The sequence below is a fragment of the Bubalus bubalis genome, chromosome 15 (assembly GCF_019923935.1).
Source record: "Bubalus bubalis isolate 160015118507 breed Murrah chromosome 15, NDDB_SH_1, whole genome shotgun sequence".
In the NCBI taxonomy this organism is placed as follows: Eukaryota; Metazoa; Chordata; class Mammalia; order Artiodactyla; family Bovidae; genus Bubalus; species Bubalus bubalis.
The window spans coordinates 47,434,947-47,445,439 of record NC_059171.1 but is presented as its reverse complement, the minus strand read 5'-3'; the positions used below and the strand labels follow the sequence as shown (position 1 = coordinate 47,445,439).

At 41.4% G+C, this 10,493-nt stretch overlaps 1 non-coding gene across 1 annotated transcript; it reads left to right on the top strand.

The window, feature by feature from the left end:
- Positions 1-6,591: 6,591 nt before the first annotated feature.
- On the top strand, positions 6,592-6,680 carry LOC112579284. Its single transcript, XR_003103779.1, has one exon. It is a non-coding gene; the product is annotated as a small nucleolar SNORD12/SNORD106 (small nucleolar RNA).
- Positions 6,681-10,493: the final 3,813 nt, after the last annotated feature.

The following is a 10,493-nucleotide window of genomic DNA, read 5'->3' as shown; positions in this document are numbered from 1 at the left end:
TTAAAACACACAGATCTGCTTTTAACTGTAAGTAGGAGTATGAGGGAAGGATATATCAAGTTCACTGCAGCACTCTGCATTTCAAAGTTGGGTTGACAGAATTAACAATGGAGCACTGAAAAAGCTACGTCATACCTGCATTTGTGGAAATGATAGCACATATCCTAAGGTGAAGCATCACTGAGCCAGGAACCTGGACCATTGTGTTAACTTTTCCATCCTCTGAGTTGCTGATATAAACTGAATTGTGTGGCACTGTCCGACTGTTCTGTGGACCCTTGTGAGAAACATCTCCATAAGGCAGGCATGTACTGTAGGGGGTGGTGTTGAGAATTTAGCATTATTACATCCCATAGTGCTGCTTACTGGGCTTCCCTGGTGGCTCAGTGATAAAGAATCTGCCCGCCAATGCAGGAAGCCTGGGTTCGACCTCTGGGTGGGGAAGATAACTGTGGGAAAGAAAATGGCAACCCACTCCAGTATTCTTGCCTGGAAAATCTAATGGACAGAGGAGCCTGAAGGGTTACCGTCCATGGTGTTGCAAAAGAGTCGGACACTACTTAGCCACTAAACAGCAACAACAGAAGTGTTTCTTATTAAGGGATCATGGGAGAAATCACCCTCTTGTTTCTGCTGCTTTTATCTTAAACATACTATGAATTACAAAATTGTTTCATCTGTGGCATTGGCTACTATGAAGCTTAGATATGAATTTGTGGCTCATTTTCTCCAAGTGTATGGGATATTAGGGTATGCTAATTTCATCTCTAGTTATCTTATTTTTTAAATTTTTATTTCCTTTTTACCTTTCTTTTCTTTAAGGTCTTTATTCCTCTCCCATCCCTTCTCCCTTCTTTCCTTTTTTTCTGTCATGCTAAATGTGCCTTGTAAAAGTTTTTTTCTCCAAAAGGAACATTTTAAGATGTAATTTATTCCATATTTGTGTGCTTATTTTATTACAATTGTAGCTGTTTGACAAAGAAATTTATAGTATGCCTTGGACACACAAAACTTATCAAAATGGTCATCACAAATAAAGGCAAACAGTATTTCTGTTAGGTTAAGAACATGATACATTCGTGGCACTCTTCACTGGCTGTTTCTGGACCCAAGTCCCAGGGAGCGATTCAAGGGGATGCCTTGGGGATATCTACGAGAAGAGGGAGAGGAGCGCTGGGCCTGCAGTAATCATGTTGTCTCACAAGTAACGCAGCCAGTTTCCTTTCCACTTAGTGCATATCATGGCTTGGCACACATTTTAACTCATTTCTAAGCTTTTAAGGTTAGCTTTTGGGTTCAGCTGCTTTGGCTGTCCTGTACTTATGATCTACGTGAGGGGGCCTTTTGCTAGTGGGGCCTCTCTAGCTCTCTCAGTCTTGGTTATAAAAGTAATTGCTATTGAAAAATAACTTTTAAAAAAATTAATGCCCTTCTCTGTAAAATTTGGGTGTGGGGATGAGGTCTGGGACTGACTAAGACGAACGCTTCTACTCTAACCACTGAGAAGCAGTGACTCTGACTTTGATCCTATGCAAGTGTAAGGATCTATGTATTTTTTTTTTTAATGGAAATGGGATATTGTATATATTCCTTTGCAATTGTTAGTGTTCTCTCATTTGTGGTGCTGGTGATCCTTTCATGTCTTTTAACATTGTTCTACATTTTTAAAATTTAATACAAGATTTTTATGTTTAGAATTTATTTATTGGCCACGTAGAATGTAGGATCTTAGTTCCCCTATGAGGGATCGAACCTGTGCCCCCTGCAGTGGAAGCATGGAGTCCTAACCACTGGATCACCAGGGATGTCCCCTGTTCTACATTTTTATGTTTGGTGGCTCGATGGTATTCTGTTGTGTGGACTTACCATAGTTTATTAACCAATCTGAAATAGACATTTAAGTTGTTTCCATTGTAAATACTACTGAGGTATGTTGTGTGTGTGTATATGTATATATGTGCTTTTTAAACAGCTTGATTCTGTGATCCAAAGTCAAAACGTTTCATAACTTCAACCTAAAGTTTACTTGAGACACAAATACATTGGTCCCAATGCAAACTGATAGAGCAGGGTGATTTTATAATCTATATTTGCATTAACACCAGTTGAATGTCATTTTTATATTTAGTCAGAGAAATAATTACAAGTTGTTTAAGAAAATTAAATAATGTAGGTAGTCAGCTGTGTATATAGCATACACCTGTCTAGGCTAGGTTCAAAAAGTTAGTGCTAAATCCTAATTTAAAACAACATCAGTGTTGATTCTCATAGACCAGGAATTTCAGGTGGCATTTTTTCTTTTCAAGCAAGAGGTAGGGTAAATATCTCCGAGATTGAGTTTCAGGGAGCAAATTGTTGATCAAAACTGGTGTGCCTCTTTCAGGGCAGAACAACCAAAACTTCTTTCACATAAAAGAATTATGAAGACTATTTTATCTTCACAAATTAGAAAAAAAAAAGGGGGTAGAGATAAAAGAGATGGAGAGGGAAAAGACAGACAAATCCCCATAGACATCTGTGATTTACAGGTGGGATTCAAAAGTCCTGCTGTGTGAAAAAGGCACCTTTATGAGGAAACTCTCCTCAGGTTACTTGGTCAGAAACAACCCAAAAGGCCCCTGACCGAGCACACCCTCTCAGTATTGTCGCACTGCCACAGCGAATTCAATTCACGCAGGCTGACTTCACGCTATGCGTCACTTACAGAGTGTTTGCTTGTCTATGCCTCCCCTGCCCCCTCCACTTCTGGGTGAACCAACCAAATGAACTGGTTGTGCTGGAAACAAGGGAAGAAAAAAAGTGCAGCATTAGTAAACAGCGTATCTAAAATATACTAGAGGGACATTCTAGGAGACTGCAGCTATCTTGGTTTGGGGGTCAGTTTTCCGCTTAGTAGCATAAATATAAATATCTTGCTTCTTATATCCTGGCTGTTATATAACACAGGGGGCTCAGCTGAGTGCTCTGTGATGACCTAGAAGAGTGGGATGGAGGGGATGGTGGGAGGGAGGCTCAAGAGAGAGGGGATATATGTAGAGATACAGTTGACTTGTGTTGTTTTACAGCAGAAACTAACACAACATGGTGAGGCAATTATCCTCTAAAAATTTACCATACAGAATTACAAATAATAAAATAAAGGAACAATAAGATAAAGCGATATGTTGACCTCCCTCTTTAATGATAAAAATGTTGGGATCAAGATGCATTTTTTTGATGCTACATAAAGATTGGATTTTTTTTTAATCTTAAGTTTAGTTCATTTAAAATGTGTTAGTTTCTGCTCTACAGTAAAGTGAATCAGTTCTACATATGCACATATCTATACTTTTTTTAGATTATTTTCCCATATCGGTCATTACTGGAGTAGGAAATGGCAACCCACTCCAGTATTCTTGCCTGGAAAATTCCATGGACAGAGGAGCCTGGCAGGCTACAGTCCGACACGACTGAGTGACTAAGCACACACAGTCATTACAGAGTATTGAGAAGAGACCAGATAGAAAGATTGGATTTTGACTGACACATGGATTAGTTTGAATGGGTTTTAAGACCAGGTGTTAAAAAAATTTCCTTGAAGCATCCAGGAGATCAGGAAAGACCATTTCCCCCCATGCTGAGATTTGTAAGCAGAGGCTCTGGGAGGCCTCTCTTGGTGGGGACTTCACCACTGTTGATTTGCAGCGGGAGAGTGAGGTCAACACATGTTCCTCCTTGATGAAGCACTGAGTCATTCTGTGTGCCCTCTGCCGCACCTTTTCCACGTTAGTAGCATTTTTCCTACAGGAGTATGCTTAGAACTGTGTATCTTTACCCAAGAGAGGGTGCAGTGGCAGCTGTCTGGCACCCAGACAGCTCTCTCTGTCCTACCGTCTCTGACCCTGTCCTCACTGCTGGAGAAATATGTGGGCCTTGTGTAGCATATACTACTAATCAGAGCATCAAGCAGATGTCAGCTTTCTGAGATGACACTAAGGTGCAGTGTGTAAACTTGGAAAGCCATGAAGCGACTTTGCTGTCACTCATTAAAAATACCTTTTTAAACTGAAGTATAGTTGATTTACATTGTTGTGTTATTTTCAGGTAGACAGCAAAGTGCTTTGGCGATTTACAAATATATTTTTTCAGATTCTTTTCCATTCTAGGTTATTACAAGATATTGAATATAGTTCCTTATCTGCACAGTAGGTCCTTGTTTACCTAGTCTGTATATAGTGGTGTGTATCTGTTAATCCCAAACTCCTAATTTATCCCTACCTCCCCCTCCTTTGGTAACCATAAGCTTGTTTTCTTTATCTGTGAATCTTTTTTATGTTTTGTAAATAAGTTTGGGTTTTATCATATTTTAGATTTCACATATAAGTGATATCATAAGGTATCGGTCTTTGACTCCATTTATGATAATCTCTAGGGCTGTTGTCAGACTGTTTGTAAATTGCCTTTCTGTACACTCTTTTCTTTAGTATGAGGGTGGCTTTTGGCAATGCCATCAAGCCATTCCGACTTGACTGAACAGGCAAATCTATGTTCAGTACAAAACCAAATAAAAAAGTCTCTCTGTCACATCCTCTGACCTGAGGTTGACTCAGGCTTTTCTTCAGTGAGTCTGAAGTAGAGGGAAATAGCCTGAAGGAAAGTGTTTGAAGACCTTGCTGTGTGTCTTTGTGTACTGCACGTGTACATGTTATCTGTCTCGGGCCCAAGGGCAGGTCCGGCCTTCCCCTGCTGTGAGCTCAGGCTTCTGTTGGAAAGCAGGTACGCAAAGCCTTCTTTAACTTTGCCTGCCATGAGTGGTGAGGTAAAAAACACCCGCTGATCGTTAACAGATCTATCTCCTAAGACACCGCTCCTCAGAACATGGCATTTGTTGACTCTGGGCAAAGCTTTAGTATTTTCCATGTGTAAGAAGGTTTGGCCAGTTGCGCTTCTGGAGATGGCCATATTCCCAAGCCAGAAATGTCAGTTACCAGTTTTCTTTCTTCATCTGTTCATTAAATGTTTTAAATGTTTTCTCTTTGCTTCCCAGGAACTAGCGATGACATGTGTCATTTTTGTATCAGTAAACTTCTTTAAAAGAATAAGCCTACGATCGTTAGCAATTCTGCGCTGTGTAGGGTTTCAAATATTTGAGGATTTTATTATTTCTTGTTCACTGAGAGCAAGCAAAATAGCTAAATGTGTAGTATTGTTGAGCTCACTTAATTCCTATTTAGTATCGAAGTAGGAATCAGGGTGGTTATTTATATGTGAAGTCGGGTCACAAGCTTATTTCCAAGAAATTTAGTCAAGGCAATAATTTTATCCTTAACAACTTGTCAGAACAAATGAAAATTTGCTATGTGGGTTTTCTGATCCATTTGAGATATTATGGCTCTGTGGGGAAGCTGCTTCTTTCTGTGAAGATAATGAGAAAAAAAAAGTTGTCAGGAGGCAGAAAGCAAAGAGTTCAGAAGTAGGCTGGGTGGTCAGCGGAGCAATCAAACGATATATACTCATTTGTGATAAATAAGTCGCAGTGTGGAAGACGCACTGGAACCCTGGTTCTGCTAGCTGATGCTTGTCTGATTGTTTCCCCAGATGCTCCCACCAGCTGTAAATCTCAGCCACTAGTCCCCGAAGGATCTTTCCATATCAGGTCCGCTTTTGTGCCCCAGTTGAATTACCTGTTCTGTGGCTCCCCAGAGGCTCATATTCCCCAAAGAGTATAATCTTCACACAGAGCTCTCAACAGCTCTATTCTCTCTAGATGATGGTAGCCCGGAGTCTCATGAGCATCTGCCTGTGTGGTTCAGAGCCATAGAGTGACTTGCAGTGGGCTTGTTTGGGAACCTGACATGGTGTGTTTTAGAGAAGTTGCAGATTTGTGACTCATCTTCAAAAAGAGATCTACACATATCAAAATTGAATAAGGATCCAATTGATGAAAATTGGCCATTTTCACTGTCATTGGCTGAGTTCTCTGTGCAAGGATCTTTAGTTCACACACTATATACATTTTCTTATTCAGTCTTATAACCTATTTTCACTTTATGGATGAGGGAGTTGAAGCTTAGAAAGGTTGTCACTTGCCTAGGTTTCCTTAGCTGGGATGGGAAGTCGGTCCTACCCACCTGTGCAACTCTGTGCATTCTTTCTGCTGGCTATACTGTCTGTATTCCCCAAGAGACCATCCAAACCACTTTCCCATCTATGATTTCCTGCGGTTCTGTCCTTCTACAGTGTTCATCTCTCAAGACCGCAACCCTGGATTTGTCATTCTGCTTCCAAACAGGCACAACTGATCATCTGAGGGTGAGGGGAACCAAACTATAAACTATACAATTCCTTGTAAATACCTCAGCTGAGTCCTCTGCATTACCATCAGTCCTCTCAGAGATCCCTGGTTAGTTTTCACTCCCAATCCTCACGGAAGGATTCCAGACCATCACCACTCTCTTCCAACCCATCTTTTCACCTCCAAACGCAGCAAAGCCTTAAACTTTTGGGAAAAGCTGAGTCCATCAGAAAATTTCACATACTTTACTTACAAGGTAGCAAATCTTTACCTTTGTATTGCTGGTTTCAGGATATCAATTTCAGGTTAGGGTCAAACCCATTAGCTGATGATATAACTTTATACCCCTGTTGATGGATCCTGTTGATCTAACTGGACTATTACCAGTTTTATCTGATGCATTGGGGGAAAAACCCTGTTAACTGGATCAAATCTGTTACCTGGATCCTACAAAACCCCTTACCTCCTCCTGTTTCCTCTGGGACCTTATTCCATTAATCCAACTGGTTCCCTGGTGGCTCAAAGGTAAAGATTCTGCCTGCAATGCAGGAGCCACACAGGAGGCACAGGTTTGATCCCTGAGTTGGGAAGATCCCCTGGAGAAGTGGCAACCCTCTCCAGTTTTGTTGCCTAGAGAATTCCATGGACAGAGGAGCCTGGTGGGCTATAGTCCATAGGGTCGCAAAGAGTCGGACACAACTGAAGTGACTCAACACACACACAGCTCAATTCCTCTACCTTTTATTCTCTTACTCTCTTCAGACATCTTCCCCTCAGCCTAAAACAAGCACACATCTTGCCAAACAAGTTTAAAAGACCCATCCCTCCAGCTACCATCTAGTCTCTCTTTCCTTTTCATGAAACTACTCAAAGAATGTTCTATACAATTGGTTGTCAACATCTTTTCCCATTCTTTTGCCTATCAGATTTGGCTTTTGTGTTCTTACCTCTTCTTATTAATCAGGATCCGACCAGGCCAAAAAATGAACAACTTCACTGATTTGTTACCAAATATATATATAATGTGGGGAAATTGATTAGATGGGTAGTGGAGTAACTGAGAAACCAGACAGGATGGTGAGATATCTTAGGTGCCCACAGCTGGAAGCTACTTCCACACATGGAATGGAGGGATGAAGTAAAAATGGTATGATCAGACCTTGGACTGGAGATGGCGCTAGAGGCAAGACTCTTGGGTTGACTGGCTTGTCCAGAGGGAGCTGAAGCCACGGAGGGGATTCAGCCCATGTACTGTCAGACATCCATCCGCAGCAGAGAAGAGAAGCAGAAACACCCAACCTCTCTGTTCCCTTTGTCTTTTAATCTCTCACCCATATCAACCATTGGCTAAACTCCGCCCAGCTGGAGACCAGCTGACACTGGAGCCTGGCAAGTGCAGCTTGCAGGTTCAGATGTCTGGAACACAGATGAGGGGAAGGTTGAGGAGGGGATCTCCCAGCCCATAGATCCAGGACCAGCACATTATATGAGAACAACAGTTACTTTCTAGGTGCTAAGTCTAGTGGGATTTTGGTTTTTCTGGTTTTGGATCTTTCCTCATTCCACTGGTGATTACTCCCTGCTTGGAATTCTCTGCTTTTGGCATCTGAGAGATGCAGTATCCTCATTCCATTCTGTCTATTCCTATAGACCACACCCCCATAACTACCACTTAAATAATGGTATTCTCCAGGATATGGTTCTTCATTCTCAAGATGTTGACTCACATGTGGATTTGAATAATTCAAAAATATGTTTCTTGGGAGGAATTGGGAGATTGGGATTGACACATAAGCATTACTGATATTTTGTCAGTTCAGTTCCATTCAGTCACTCAGTCATGTCTGACTCTTTGTGACCCCATGGACTGCAGTACACCAGGCTTACCTGTCCATCACCAACTCCTAGAACTTCCTCAAACTCACGTTCATCGAGTCAGTGATGCCATCCAATCATCTCATTCTCTGTCATTCCCTTCTCTTCCTGCCTTCAATCTTTCCCAGCATCAGGGTCTTTTCGGATGAGTCACTTCTTTGCATCAGGTGGTCAAATTATTGGAGCTTCAGATTCAGTGATAGTCCTTCCAATGAATATTCAGGACTGATTTCCTTCAGAATGGACTAGTTGGATCTCCTTGCAGTCCAAGGGACTCTCAAGAGTCTTCTCCAACACCACAGTTCAAAAGCATCAATTCTTCAGTGCTCAGCTTTCTTTATGGTCCAACACTCACATCCATACATGACTACTGACAAAAACCATAGCTTTGACTAAACGGACCTTTGTTGGCAAAGTAATGTCTCCGCTTTTTAATATGCTGTCTAGGTTGGTCATAGCTTTTTTTCCAAGGATCAAGCATCTTTTTATTTCATGGCTGCAATCACCATCTGCAGTGATTTTGGAGCCCCCCTAAATAATCTGTCACTGTTTCTATTATTTCCCCATCTATTTGCCATGAAATGATGAAACTGGATGCCATGATCTTAGTTTTTTGAATGTTGACTTTTCATCCAGCTTTTTCACTCTCCTTTTTCACTTTTATCAAGAGGCTTTTCAGTTCCTCTTTGCTTTCTGCCATAAGGGTGGTGTCATCGGCATATCTGAGGTTATTGATGTTTCTCCCTGCGATCTTGGTTCCAGCTTGTGCTTCTTCCAGCCCAGCATTTCTCATGATGTACTCTGCATAGAAGTTACATAAGCAGGGTGACAATATACAGCCTTGACGTATTCCTTTTCCTATTTGGAACCAGTCTGTTGTTCCATGTCCAGTTCTAACTGTTGCTTCCTGACCTGCATACAGGTTTCTCAAGAGGCAGGTCAGGTGGTCTGGTATTCCCATCTCTTTGAGAATTTTCCACAGTTTATTGTGATCCACACAGTCAAAGGCTTTGGCATAGTCAATAAAGCAGAAATAGATGTTTTTCTGGAACTCTCTTGCTTTTTCCATGATCCAGCAGATGTTGGCAATTTTATCTCTGGTTCCTCTGCCTTTTCTAAAACCAGCTTGAACATCTGGAAGTTCACGGTTCACATATTGCTGAAGCCTGGCTTGGAGAATTTTGAGCATTACTTTACTAGCGTGTGAGATGAGTGCAATTGTGCGGTAGTTTGAGCATTCTTTGGCATTGCCTTTCTTTGGGATTGGAATGAAAACTGACCTTTTCCAGGCCCGTGGCCACTGCTGAGTTTTCCAAATTTGCTGGCATATTGAGTGCAGCACGTTCACAGCATCATCTTTCAGGATTTGAAATAGCTCAACTGGAATTCCATCACCTCCACCAGCTTTGTTCGTAGTGATGCTTTCTAAGGCCCACTTGACTTCACATTCCAGGATGTCTGGTTCTAGGTGAGTGATCACACCATGATGATTATCTGGGTCGTGAAGATCTTTTTTGTACAGTTCTTCTGTGTATTCTTGCCACCTCTTCTTAATATCTTCTGCTTATGTTAGGTCCATACCATTTCTGTCCTTTATCGAGCCCATCTTTGCATGAAATGTTCCCTTGGTATCTCTAATTTTCTTGAAGAGATCTCTAGTCTTTCCCATTCTGTTTTCCTCTATTTCTTTGCAGTAATCACTGAAGAAGGCTTTCTTATCTCTCCTTGCTATTCTTTGGAACTCTGCATTCAGATGCTTATATCTTTCTTTTTCTCCTTTGCTTTTCACTTCTCTTCTTTTCACAGCTATTTGTAAGGCTTCCCAGACAGCCATTTTGCTTTTTCCCATTTCTTTTCCATGGGGATGGTCTTGATCCCTGTCTCCTATACAATGTCACGAACCTCCATCCATAGTTCATCAGGCATTCTATCTATCAGATCTAGTCCCTTAAAACTATTTCTCACTTCCACTGTATAATCATAAGGGGTTTGGTTTAGGTCATACCTGAATGGTCTAGTGTTTTTCCCTACTTTCTTCCATTTAAGTCTGAATTTGGCAATAAGTTCATGATCTGAGACACAGTCAGCTCCTGGTCTTGTTTTTGCTGACTGTATAGAGCTTCTCCATCTTTGGCTGCAAAGAATATAATCAATCTGATTTCAGTGTTGACCATCCGGTGATGTCCATGTGTAGAGTTCTCTTGTGTTGTTGGAAGAGGGTGTTTGCTATGACCAGTGCATTCTCGTGGCAAAACTCTAATAGCCTTTGCCCTGCTTCATTCCATATTCTCAGAGAAGGCAATGGCACCCCACTCCAGTACTTTTGCCTGGAAAATCCCATGGA